The sequence below is a fragment of the Hypanus sabinus genome, chromosome 2 (genome assembly GCF_030144855.1).
Source record: "Hypanus sabinus isolate sHypSab1 chromosome 2, sHypSab1.hap1, whole genome shotgun sequence".
Classification (NCBI taxonomy): Eukaryota; Metazoa; Chordata; class Chondrichthyes; order Myliobatiformes; family Dasyatidae; genus Hypanus; species Hypanus sabinus.
Window position 1 is genome coordinate 193,211,569 of NC_082707.1, and position 12,841 is coordinate 193,224,409.

At 44.0% G+C, this 12,841-nt stretch overlaps 1 long non-coding RNA gene across 1 annotated transcript in view; it reads left to right on the forward strand.

Annotated features, from left to right (window-relative positions):
* Positions 1-391: 391 nt before the first annotated feature.
* The window catches only part of LOC132389540 (uncharacterized), a 149,713-nt gene continuing 137,263 nt past the window's right edge, over positions 392-12,841 (forward strand). The window contains exon 1 of the long non-coding RNA XR_009510584.1: positions 392-532. This is a non-coding gene — a long non-coding RNA (uncharacterized LOC132389540). The remainder of the gene's footprint in view (positions 533-12,841) is intronic.

Below are 12,841 nucleotides of genomic sequence, written 5' to 3' on the forward strand. Positions count from 1 at the left end.
AAAGGACCACATCCTCAGCAGGGCATGATGATGTTTTTCAGCATGTTTTACACAGGTGCCTGCTGGTTGCTGTGAGCACAGTTCTTCCAATGGAGCTGAAAGTCTCCTGGACAGAAATAGTAGTTACACAGAATTAAGGAAGGCTGGGTATTTGGTTCACAACACAAACAATATCATGCTTATATTTATTAGGAGATGAATGGCTAAAATGTCATCTGCAATAAATAATTAACCACTATTGCTAAGCTTCTGCGTGGTCAATGCATGAAATAATTGTCTCATTTCCAACTGAGGTGGCAGCAGACTTGTCTCTACATTGTGGAGCATATTGTTCACTTTCAAGGCAAGCTCCCACCAGTCCAGTCAGAGAAATTTCAGCTCAGATTGAAGCCTCACAGATAGGAGAGGTGCCCATTTAATCTAGAGCAGCCCTGAAGGGGCTGGATATATTTCTCAAGAGTAAAACCAGCTCCGTCCAAACATTGCACCATCTTCTGTGCAGCATCTGACAAAATATTTTGACTTACTTCAGGTAAGTTCTGTTCATAATTAGCTAGGAGTGAGGGCAGGGGGATGGTTATGTCACTTTGCCTTACCACTAAGCAGCATAGAGAGTGACTGCAGAGGAGCTTCACTCGGTGTGAGGTGTGCAGGCAAACTGTGCTCATCTGTTAGGAGTAGTAGTGCATTCACTTGAATCGAGCATGATGTTCTCTGAAGGAGTTGTCTATTGATGAGTTCTCAGGTGGCTGTAGAGGGTGATTCAGGATCCACGTAATCCCGGATGTTAGGGTGGATTACCTTAATACAGAATGCCTGTACATGACTTTGTTTAATGTGGGGCAGCCACCACACAGGCCTTGAGAGAACAGGGTCTGGGTCCCATGTCATGGAGTACAAGATGACTGAGGACCCTTCACTGCCGTTGTGCTATGTCACCATCTTCTGCCAGCTCCATCACTGAGGGATTGCTGGGATTGCTGTTTGTCTGGACCCTCCCCCTTGACCCGCCATGGGTGACCTTACAGGTGCTAAGTGTCAAATGGCTGAACTCCAAAAAGCATCGCGTTCAGCATCTCATTAGATCACAAGCCTCTCCACTTCAACAGTGACCATCCTCAGAGAAATCAACTGCTGCTCATCCAGTTCAAATGGGATTAGCATGAATGGTATGGTCACAATGGCCCAAAAGGTTTCTATTAAGGTTATATATTTCTTTGTCTCTGTGCATCACTAGTGAGCACAAGAGTTTTTTAATAATATCTCTACGTGACCTGATATGAAATGAGTTTGCTAGTTGGTCCCAACTTTTTAATAACTGTTGAATCCCAGCCAGTGGCACATTATGAAATAACATGCTTTGAATCATAGTTGATGGAACAAACATATTTTTAAGAATTTGCAATGTGACTGAGTTCCTTGATATATTTGATTCCTGGATGAATTATTTCTTCCAAGGCAGCTGGCTTCCTGCACCCAAAATTTCCAAACAATCTCCGGTCCAGGAATTGACCAGGCCTGAGTCTACTCAAAAGCCAAAATGAACGTAAGACCTTAAAATATAGAGGCAGAATGAGGCCATTTGGCTCATCGAGTGTGTTCCACCATTTCATCATGGCTGAAAAGGAAAGCTTGGTTGGTCAAGCAGCCCCTGTGGCAAACAATGAACAGAATTAACATCTCAGTTCAACGACTGGGAAAGAGAGAAAACAAATCAGTTCCAAGTTCCAAGTTTCTGAAAGGGTGGGCATGATGCAAAGGGAAAAGGGAATAGCTCTGATTGGGCTAAGACATGGTTGCCTAAGTGATCCTGCTGCATGTTTAATGAGAGCAGTCTGGTAGGGAGAAAACAAAAGGATATGCTGAAGCTGTGAAATGCAGGTCACATCTGTGCCTGAACCTTGAAACTTGAAGAAGAATATTGAAAATGCCATACACGGTATCTGTAGATGGAGCAAAACTGAGTGAATATTACAGATCAATAACCTACAGCAGAAATTACCTGATATGAACAGGGAAGATTGTTGAATTCAGGGCAGAGTTGGATGGATACATGGATAGGAAAAGTTCAGTCGGATATGGGCTACACATGGGTAAGTGGGACTAGTCTGGACAGGGGTTTGTTTGGCATGGACTGGTTAGGCAGAAGGACTGTTTCTGAGCTCTAGTATTCTATGGCCCTCTACGTTCTGAAGGCACTATGGTGCCCTGATGAAGGATGAGATGCTGTTCCTCCACAATCTCTTCAGCACCTCTTTGAAAACACTGGCACGTACACCATCTGGTCCAGGTGACTTATCTACCTTCAGACCTTTCAGTTTGCCAAGAACCTTCAGTCTAATAACTTCACACACTACATGACCCCGGCTCCTGGGATTTCCACATTACAAACTGTGTTGAGATTTCTTTTGAACTTATAGTCCTTTAACATCTTTGGACTATTTTTACTGTGCCCATGGTCTGTTTTTTTATCAATTATGCTATTGTTTGTACTGTTGTAACTATATATTGTAAGAGTCTAAGAGTCAAAGCTCTTCGGTTTTTTTTTGGATTCCAGACCTAACCAAATCCCCTCTACCACCACTCTCCTCTGTCTAGCGGAATTAGTTCTTACTCTCAATAATTTCTCCTTTGGCTCCTCCCACTTTCTCCAAACCAAAGGTGTAGCCATGGGCACCCATAAGGGTCCCAGTTATGCCTGCCTTTTTGTTGGCTTTGTGGAACAGTCCATGTTCCAAGTCTATACGGGTATCCGTCCTCCTCTTTTCCTTCGCTACATCGACGACTGCATTGGCGCTGCCTCTTGCACGCGTGCTGAGCTCGTCGACTTCATTAACTTTGCCTCCAACTTTCACCCTGCCCTCAAATTTACCTGGTCCATTTCCGACACCTCCCTCCCCTTTCTTGATCTTTCTGTCTCCATCTCTGGAGACGGCCTATCTACTGATATCTACTATAAATCTACAGACTCTCACAGCTACCTGGACTATTCCTCTTCCCACCCTGACTCTTGCAAAAAGCCTATCCCCTTCTCACAATTCCTCCATCTCTGCCGCATCTGCTCTCAGGATGAGGCTTTTCTTTCCAGGACGAAGGAGATGTTTTCCTTTTTTAAGCAAAGGGGCTTTCCCTCGTCCACCATCAACTCTTCTCTCAAACGCATCTCTCCCATTTCCCGCACATCTGACCTCACCCCATCCGCCCGCCACCCCACTCGGGATAGGATTCCCCTTGTCCTTATCTACCACCCCACCAGCCTCCAGGTCCAACGTATAATTCTCTGTAACCTCCGCCACCTCCAACGGGATCCCACTACCAAACACATTTTTCTCTCCCCCCACCTTTCTGCTTTTCGCAGAGATCGCTCCCTATGCGACTCCCTTGTCCACTCGTCCCCCCCCCATCCCTTCCCACCGATCTCCCTCCTGGCACTTATCCTTGTAAACAGAACAAGTGCTACACCTGCCCTTACACTTCCTCCCTCACCACCATTCAGGGCCCCAGACAGTCCTTCCAGGTGAGGTGACACTTCACCTGTGAGTCGACTGGTGTGGTATACTGCGTCCAGTGCTCCCGGTGCGGCCTTTTATATATTGGTGAGACCCGACGCAGCCTGGGAGACCGTTTTGCTGAACACCTATGCTCGGTCCGCCTGAAAAAGCAGGATCTCCCAGTGGCCACACATTTTAATTCCACTTCCCATTCCCATTCTGATATGTCTATCCATGGCCTCCTCTGTTGTCAAAATGAATCCAAACTCAGATTAGAGGAACAATTACCAGCTGGGTAGCCTCCAACCTGATGGCATGAACATTGACTTCTCTAACTTCCGTTAATGCCCCTCCTCCAGTTCTTGCCCCATCCCTCAAATATTTAGCTGTTTGCCTGTTCTCCATCTCCCTCTGGTGCTTCCCCCCCCCCTTTCTTTCTCCTGAGGCCTTTCCTTTCTCCAGCTCTGTACCACTTTCGCCAATCACCTTTCCAGCTCTTAGCTTCATCCCACCTCCTCCGGTCTACTTCTATCATTTTGCATTTCCCCCTCCCCCTTCTACTTTCAAATCTCTTACTATCTTTCCTTTCGGTTAGTCCTGACGAAGGGTCACAGCCCAAAACGTCGACATTGCTTCTCCCTATAGCTGCTGCCTAGCCTGCTGTGTTCCACCAGTATTTTGTGTGTGATGTTGTAACTATGTGGTCTCGTGCAGGTCTTGTAACTTTAGTTTTTGGTCTTGTTTTGTCTGGGGGATTTGGTGCTCCTTTCCAGGGAACGCGCTAAGACAGTAGCGCGATATTAATAGGCAGCAGCCTCTTCGGACTCTGGATTGGGGATTACCAAAAGTTACGTGGATTTTCTGGTGTAGTCTGTTTTATCGTGTGCTTTTGTGATATCATTCTGGAGGAACGTTGTCTCATTTTTTAACTGCATTGCATTTGTGGTTTCTAAATGACAATAAACTGAATCTGAATCTGAATCTGAAAATGCTTATTCAGTTCATCCACCATTTCCTTGTCCCCGATTACTACCTTTCCAACATTGTTTTCCAGTCGTCTGATATCGACTTTGCCTATCTTTTACACTTTATGTATCTGAAGAAACTTTTAGTATCTTCTTTAATATTACTTGCTAGCTTACTATTGTCTTCCATCTTTACCTTCTGATGGTATTTAAAAGCTTTCCAATATCTTAACTACCACTAATTTTTGTTCTGTTATGTGCCCTCTCTTTGGCTTTTATGTTGGCTTTGACTTCTCTTGTTAGCCATGGTTGTGTCATCTTTCCTTTAGAATACTCCTTCTTTGAGATGTATATAACTTGTGCCTTCCAAATTACTGCCTGAACTTGCTGCTCTGCTGTCATCTCTGCCAGTGTTCTTTTTCAATCAATTCTGGCCAACTCCTCTCCTCTCCGATGGCTCTGTAACTTCATTTACTCCACTGTACATCTGACTTTTGCTTCTCCCTCTCAAATTTCAGGGTGAATATCGACCTTATTCCGTATACTGCACACATTCAAATCTAACACCTTCAGTCCTGTATTCAACGTTTTCGATTTTGTCCGCCTTTTACATTGCAACTCATCCTGTTGACTGCAATTTTGCCCAATCATCAGTTTCTCCTTGCTGGGACTCACACAACATGTTGCCTCTGTTTGTAAACCAACAACCCCATCTTCAGAACTATCACTCTGATTCCCATCCCCTTTCCAAATTAAATTTAAACCCACCTGAACATCTCTAGCCAACCTACCTGCAAGGTATACACACACAAAATGCTGGTGGAATGCATCTGGCCAGGCAGCATCTATAGGAAGAAGCACTGTCAACGCTTCGGGCTGGGAGGTGGACCGTAGATTACATACAGGAAATAGAAAAGGCGTGTCAAAGGGGTGATGTTATGATAGTCATGGGAGATTTAAAAATGCAAGTTGATTGGGAAAATCAGGTTGGTAGTGGATCTCAAGAGAGTGAGTTTGTTGAATGCCTATGAGATGGGCAGTTTCTCGTTGAGCCTACCAGCGATGAGCTCCATGGGATTGGGTGTGATGCAATGAACCAGAGGCTATTAGGAGAGCTTAAGGTAAAAGAACCTTTAGGAGCCAGTGATCACAATATCATTGAGCTCAACTTGAAATTTGATAAGGAGAAAGTAAAGTCTGATATTGCAGTATTTCAGTGGAGTAAGGGTAATTACAGTGGTACGAGAGAGGAGTTGGCCAAAGTAAATTGGAAGGAGCTGCTGCAGGGATGACAGCAGAGCAATAATGTCTTGAGTTTCTGGGAAAAAAATGAGGAAGGTACATGATAGATATATTCCAAAAATGAAGAAATACTCAAATGGTAAAATAGTACAACCATGGCTGACAAGAGAAGTCAAAGTAATATAAAAACAAAAGAGAGGGCATACAATAAAACAAAATTAGTGGGAAGTTAAAGGGTTGGGAAGTCTTTAAAAGCCTACAGAGAGCAACTGAAAGAATCAGTAGAAGGGAAAAGATGAAATATGAAAGCAAGCTAGCACACAATATCAAAGTGGATAGTGAAAGTTTTTTCAAGTATGTTAAAAATAAAAGAGAAATGAGAGTGGATATGGGACAGCTAGAAAACGAGACAGGAGAATTAGTAAGGGGGGCAAGGAGATGGAAGATGAACTAAATGAGTATTTTGCATCAGTCTTCACTGTGGAAGACACTAGCAGTGTGCCAGATGTTGAAGGATGTGAAGGAAAGACGTGGGAGCAGTCACTATTACAAGGGAGAAGGTGCTCAAAAAGCTGAAAGACCTAAAGGTACATAAGTCACCTGGACCAGATGAACTGCACCCTTAGGGTTCTGAAAGAGGTAGCGTTAGAGATCGCGATGGCATCAACAATGATCTTTAAAAAATCGTTGTACTCTGGCATGGTGCCAGGGGACTGGAACATTGAAATGTCACTCTTTAAGAAAGGAGGAAGACAGCATAAAGGAAGTTATAGTCCAGTTAGCTTGACATCAGTGGTTGGGAAAACGTTAGAGTTAATTATTACGGATAAGGTGATGGAGTACTTGGTGACATAGGACAGGATAGGACAAAGTCAGCATGGCTTCCTTCAGGGAAAATCCTGCCTGATGAGGGATCTGGGAGTACATGTCCACAGATCCCTGAAAGTTGCCTCACAGGTAGATAGGGTAGTTAAGAAAACTTATGGAGTGTTAGCTTTCATAAGTTGAGGGATAGTGTTTAAGAGTCGCAGGGTAATGATGCAGCTCTATAAAACTCTGGTTAGGCCACACTTGGCATACTGTGTCCATTTCTGGTCGCCTCAGTATAGGAAGGATTTGGAAGCATTAGAAAGGGTACAGAGGAGATTTACCAGGATGCTGCCTGGTTTAGAGAGTATGCATTATGATCAGAGATTAAGGGAGCTAGGGCTTTACTCTCTGGGAGAGAAGGAGGATGAGAGGAGACATGATAGAGGCATACAAGATATTAAGAGGAATAGATAGAGTAGAGAGCCAGTGCTTCTTCCTCAGAGCACCACTGCTCAGTACAAGAGGACTTGGCTTTGAGATAAGGGGAGGAAAGTTCAAGGGGCATATTAGAGAAAGGTTTTTCACTCAGAGTGGTTGGTGTGTGGAATGCACTGCCTGGGTCAGAGGTGGAGGCAGGTACACTAGTGAAATTTAAAAGACTACTAGACAGGTATATGGAGGAATTTAAGGTGGAGGGTTATATGGGAGGCAGGGTTTAAGGGTCAGCACAACATTGTGGGCCAAATGACCTGTACTGTGCTGTATTGTTCTATGTTCTATGAACCTGTTGGAATTCTTTGAGGAGGAGATTACAAGTAGGATAGATAAAGGGGATGCAGTGGATGTTGTATATTTGGACTTTCAGAAGGCCTTTGACAAGGTGCCACACATGGAGTGCTTACCGAGTTAAAGCCCCATGGTATTACAGGAAGGTTACTAACATGGTTAGAACATTTGCTGATTGGAAGGAGGCAGTAAGTGGGAACAAAAGGATCCTTGTTTGGTTGGCTGCCAGTGACTAGTGGTGTTCCGCAGGGGTCAGTGTTGGAACAACTTCTATTTATGCTGTTTTAAAATGATTATGGTGATGAAAAAGATGGCTCTTTTGCCTTTGTTTGTAAATGATACAAAGATTGGTGGAGGGGCAGGTAGTGTTGAGGAAACAGGTAGGATGCGGAAGGTCTTAGACGGATTAGGAGAATGGGAAAGAAAGTGGCAAATTAAATATAATGTTGGAAAATGCAAGGTCATGCACTTTGGTAGTAGAAATAAATGTGTGGACTATTTTCTAAACAAGGATAAAATCCAAAAATCTGAAATGCAAAGGGATTTGGAGTCCCTGTGCAGAACACCCTAAAGGTTAACATGCAGGTTGAGTCGGTGCTGAGGAAGGCAAATGCAATGTTAGCATTCATTTCAAGAGGTCTAGAATACAAGAGCAGGGTTGTGATGCTTAGCATGTATAAGGCACTGGTGAGGCCTCACCTTGAGTATTGTGAACAGTTTTGGGCTCCTCATCTTAGAAAAGATGTGCTATCATAGGAGAGGGTCCAGAGGAAGTTCACAAGGGTGATTCCAGGAATGAATAGGTAATCATACGAGGAACGTTTGATGGCTCTGAGTCAGTACTCACTAGAACTTAGAAGGATGAGGGGGGATCTCATTGAAACCTTTTGAATGTCAAAAGGCCTAGACAGAGTAGATGTGGAAAGGATGTTTCCCATGGTGGGAGAATCTAAGACAAGAAGGCACATTCAAAACGGAGATGTGGAGAAATTTCTCTAGCAGAATTTGATGAATTTGTGGAATTTGTTACCACATTCAGCTGTGGAGGCCAGGCTGTTGGGTGTATTTAAGATAGAGATTGATAGGTTCTTGATTGGACATAGCATCAAAGGTTACTGGGAGAAGACCGGGAAATGGGGTTGGGGTTGAGGAAGAGAATAAAAAAGGACCAGCCATGACTGAGTGCTGGAGTAGACTTGATGAGCCAATTGGCTCAATTCTGCTCCTATGTCTTATGGTTTTATAATATTGGGCCTCCTTTGGGCTCAGCTATAACCTGTCTCTTTTGTACAGGTCATACCTTCTCTAGAAGAGATCCCAATAATCCATAAATTTGAACCCCTGCTCCCTGTGCTAGTTCCTCAGCCACGCATTCACCTGCCAAATTATCCTATTCTTCCCGTCATTGGCACATGACACAGGCAGCAATCAAAAGATGACTAACCTGGATATCCTGTTTCTCAGCTTTCTACATAGCTCCCTAAAATCTCTCTTCAGGATCTCCTCACCTTGTCTAACTATGTCATTGGTGCCAATATGTACCAAGACTTCTGGCTGCTCACTCTTGCCTTGACGATTCAAGACATCCCTGATCCTGACATCAGTGAGGCAACATACCATCTGGGTGTCTCTATCACACCTGCATTATCTCGTCCATGTTCCTCTGTCTAAGGAATCACCTATCATCACTGCAGTCCTCATCACCTCTGTGCTCTTCTGAGCAACAGCACCAGAATCAGTGCCAGAGACCTGGACACTTGGCTCCCCCTGGTAGATATTCCCCCGAATGGTATCCAAGGTGATAGGCATATTATTGAGGAGAATGGCCACAGGTGTACTCTGCAATGGCTGTGCATTTCCCCTCTTTCTCTTCACAGTCACCCTTTTCCCGGACTCCCGCAAGCTAGGGGTGACTACCTCCTTATAGCTTCTCTCTATCACCTTCTCATTCTCCTGCATGAGTCAAAGATAATCGAGCTGCAGGATCAGTTCCTTAACACCTTCTCTCAGGAGCTGTAGCTCAGTGCTTCTGATGCAAATGTGTTTGTCCGAGAGACTGGACATCTTCAGACTTACCACATCCCACACACAGCACAACACTGCCCTAGGGCCATTCTTACTATACTATGCAGTAATAGATGAGGAATGAACAAATAAGAACACAGAGGGAGTAACTTACAACAAAATCTTCCTCACCCAAGCCTGATATTGCCTAAACTGGATGAGCCAAAGCCACTCTAAAGACTGAAACACGCACAAGAATGGCTGCTCCACTTGCACTTGAATTATTCTAATTGGCCCTTTCCAATGCGTCCCTCTTGCAGATTGGTCACTCCTCAAATCAAAAAAACTACAACAAAACTCTGCCTCCAACACCTTAATCGCTGCCCTGATTAAGAAGTAGCACTTTTCATGCACCTCTGGTGTGGACTGTCCAACTCGGAGAAAACTGGCTCAAAGCTCTGCTTTTTAAATCTTGAGCACAGACTTGACAGAAAGGTGGCTATTTTTATGCTCTGCCGTTTGCTAATTGGTTGCTTCTCAAATCAGGGAAACTACCACGAAGCCCTGCCTTCAAAATCTTGGCTGCCGTCCTGATTAAGAAGTAGCTTCTTTAAAGAAAATGTTCTTTGCTCATTCCCCATCTCAGCGTGCATTGTTGTGAACAGCTGCTCAGCAGTAGAAGATTCAGTCTAGGAAACCGATGGACTGCATTGGTAAAACAGAGAACATAGAATATAGAACAGTGCAACACTGTACAGTCCCTTCGGCCCATGACGTTGTGCTGACCTTTTAGCTCACTCCAAGTTCAATCCAACCCTTCCATCCCTCATTTATGAAGCTCCCTATTATTCTTACATTCGTTTCTCTAAATGAGAGTCCTTAATGTAGATGCCTCTAACATCACTCCCAGCATTGCGTTCCATGCACTTACCATTCTCTGTATAAAATAAATCTACCTTTACCATTCTCCTTTTATTTTCATCCAATCATCTTAAAGGTACGTCCCCTCATCCTAGCCACTGATTCACTGGAATAAAGGTGCTGGTTGTCCAGCTTCACAGCTCTACAACTCAATCCCAGACTAAAGAAGGCCAACACAGTATACACCTTCATAGTTACCCTATCAATTTACGTGACATCTTAGAGGGATCAATGAACATGGACCCCAAGATCCCTCTGTTCCTCCATATTGTTAAGAATTCTGAAGTCTACAATCAATTCTGTGGTTTTGCTGATGTTAAATGCAGGTTTGTTGCAGCTGCACCACTCAACCAGCTGATCCATCTCACTTCTGTATGCCTCCTCATCACAGTTTGAACTCATTTTAGGAGCTTAGGAATTTGTTACTCAGCTGGTGTTGTATAATGCAGTTAGAGTCAAGTCAAGTTAAGTCACTTTTATTGTCATTTCAACCATAACTGCTGGTACAGTACACAATAAAAACGAGATGTTTTTCAGGACCATGGTGCTGCATGAAACAGTACAAAAATTACACTGAACTACGTAAAACAACACAAAGAACTACACTAGACTAGAGACCTACCCAGGACTGCATAAAGTGCACAAAACAGTGCAGGCATTACAATAAATAATAAACAAGACAATGGGCACAGTAGAGGGCAGTAAGTTGGTTTCAGTCCAGACTCTGGGTATTGAGGAGTCTGATGGCTTGGGGGAAGAAACTGTTACATAGTCTGGTTGTGAGAGCCCAAATGCTTCGGTGCCTTTTCCCAGACAGCAGGAGGGAGAAGAGGTTGTATGAGCGGTGCATGGAGTCCTTCATAATGCTGTTTGCTTTGCGGATGCAGCGTGTGGTGTAAATGTCTGTAATGGCGGGAAGAGAGACCCCGATGATCTTCTCAGCTGACCTCACTATCCTCTGCAGGGTCTTGCGATCTGAGACAGTGCAATTTCCGAACCAGGCAGTGATGCAGCTGCTCAGGATGCTCTTAATACAACCCCTGTAGAATGTGATGAGGATGGGGTGGTGGGGTGGGAGATGGACATTCCTCAGAAAGTAGAGACGCTGCTGGGCTTTCTTTGCTATGGAACTGGTGGTGAGGGACCAGCTGAGATTCTCCGCCAGGTGAACACCAAGATATTTGGTGCTCTTAACGATCTCTACCGAGGAGCACTGGATCAGTGTGTCTGTCTGCTCCTTGTGAACACTGATCCGAGCAGAACCAGGTTCAGTGCAGATACCTTTAATTTAATCCTCCATCACACCCCCACTCTGACCTTTCTGTTTAGCTCCCATATATTTTTCCAAAAATGTCCAATGTAAGCTTGAGGAACAGCATCTCATCCTTCATCAGGGCACCATACCGCCTTCAGAATGCAGAGGGCCATAGAATACTACAGCTCAGAAACAGTCCTTTTGGCCTAACCAGTCCATGCCAAACAAACCTCTGTCCAGGCAAGTCCCAATTACCCGTGTGTAGCCCATATCTTACTGAACTTTTCCTATCCATGTATCCACCCAGCTCTGCACTGAATTCAACAATCTCTCCTGTTCATATCAGGCCATTTCTGCTGAAGGTTGTCAATCTGTAATATTCACTCAGCAGACAACGTGAGGGAATTCTACAGATATGCTAAGAGCAAAAGGATTGCAAGGGACAAAATTTGTCCTCTGGAACATCAGAATGGTAATCTATGCATGGAGCCAAAAGAGGTGGAGGAGATCTTAAAGGGATATTCTCAATCTGTATTTACGAGGGAGATGGATACAGAGTCTATAGAAGTGAGGCAAAGCAGCAGCGAGGTCATGGACCCTATACAGATTACAGAAGAGGAGGTGCTTGCTGTCTCAAATTAGGACGGAAAAATCCGCAGACTCTGACATTTTGTTCCATCGGACCCTGTGAAAGGCAAGTACAGAAATTGCAGGGGCCCTGGAAGAGATATTTAAATCATCCTTAGTGATGGGGCGGTACGAGAAGATTGAAGGATAGCCGATGTTGTTTCACTGTTTAAGAACGATTCTAAATATAAACCAGGAAATTATTGGCTGGTGAGCCTGACGTCAGTAGTGGGAAAGTTATTGGAAAGCATATGAGGATTTGGATAGACAAGGATTGATTAGGGGTAGTCAGCTTGGCTTTGTGTCGGATAGGTCATGTGTAACCAAACTTATAGTATTTCAAGGAAGTTACCAGGAAAGTTGATGAAGGCAAGGCAGTGGATGTTGCTACATGGATGTTAGCAAGGGATTTGAAAAGGTCCCACATGTTATTTATCATTGAAATGTCAGTTATAACCAATACCCGTAACCAGCTGCAAGCCTGAGAAAAGTTTATTTGAAGGTTGAAAGAGAAAATTTACAAGAATTTTGCTAGGTCTGGAGGACCTGAGTTATAAGGGAAGATTGAATAGAAGCGTTGAAGAAAAAGGAGAGTTTTGATAGGGATATACAAAATTATGAGGGGTATAGGTAGGATAACTGCAAGCAAGCCTTTCGGATGGAACTACAACCACAGGTCATGTGTTAAGGGTGAATGGTGAAAAATTTAAGGTGAACATGATGGGAAACTTCTTTACTCG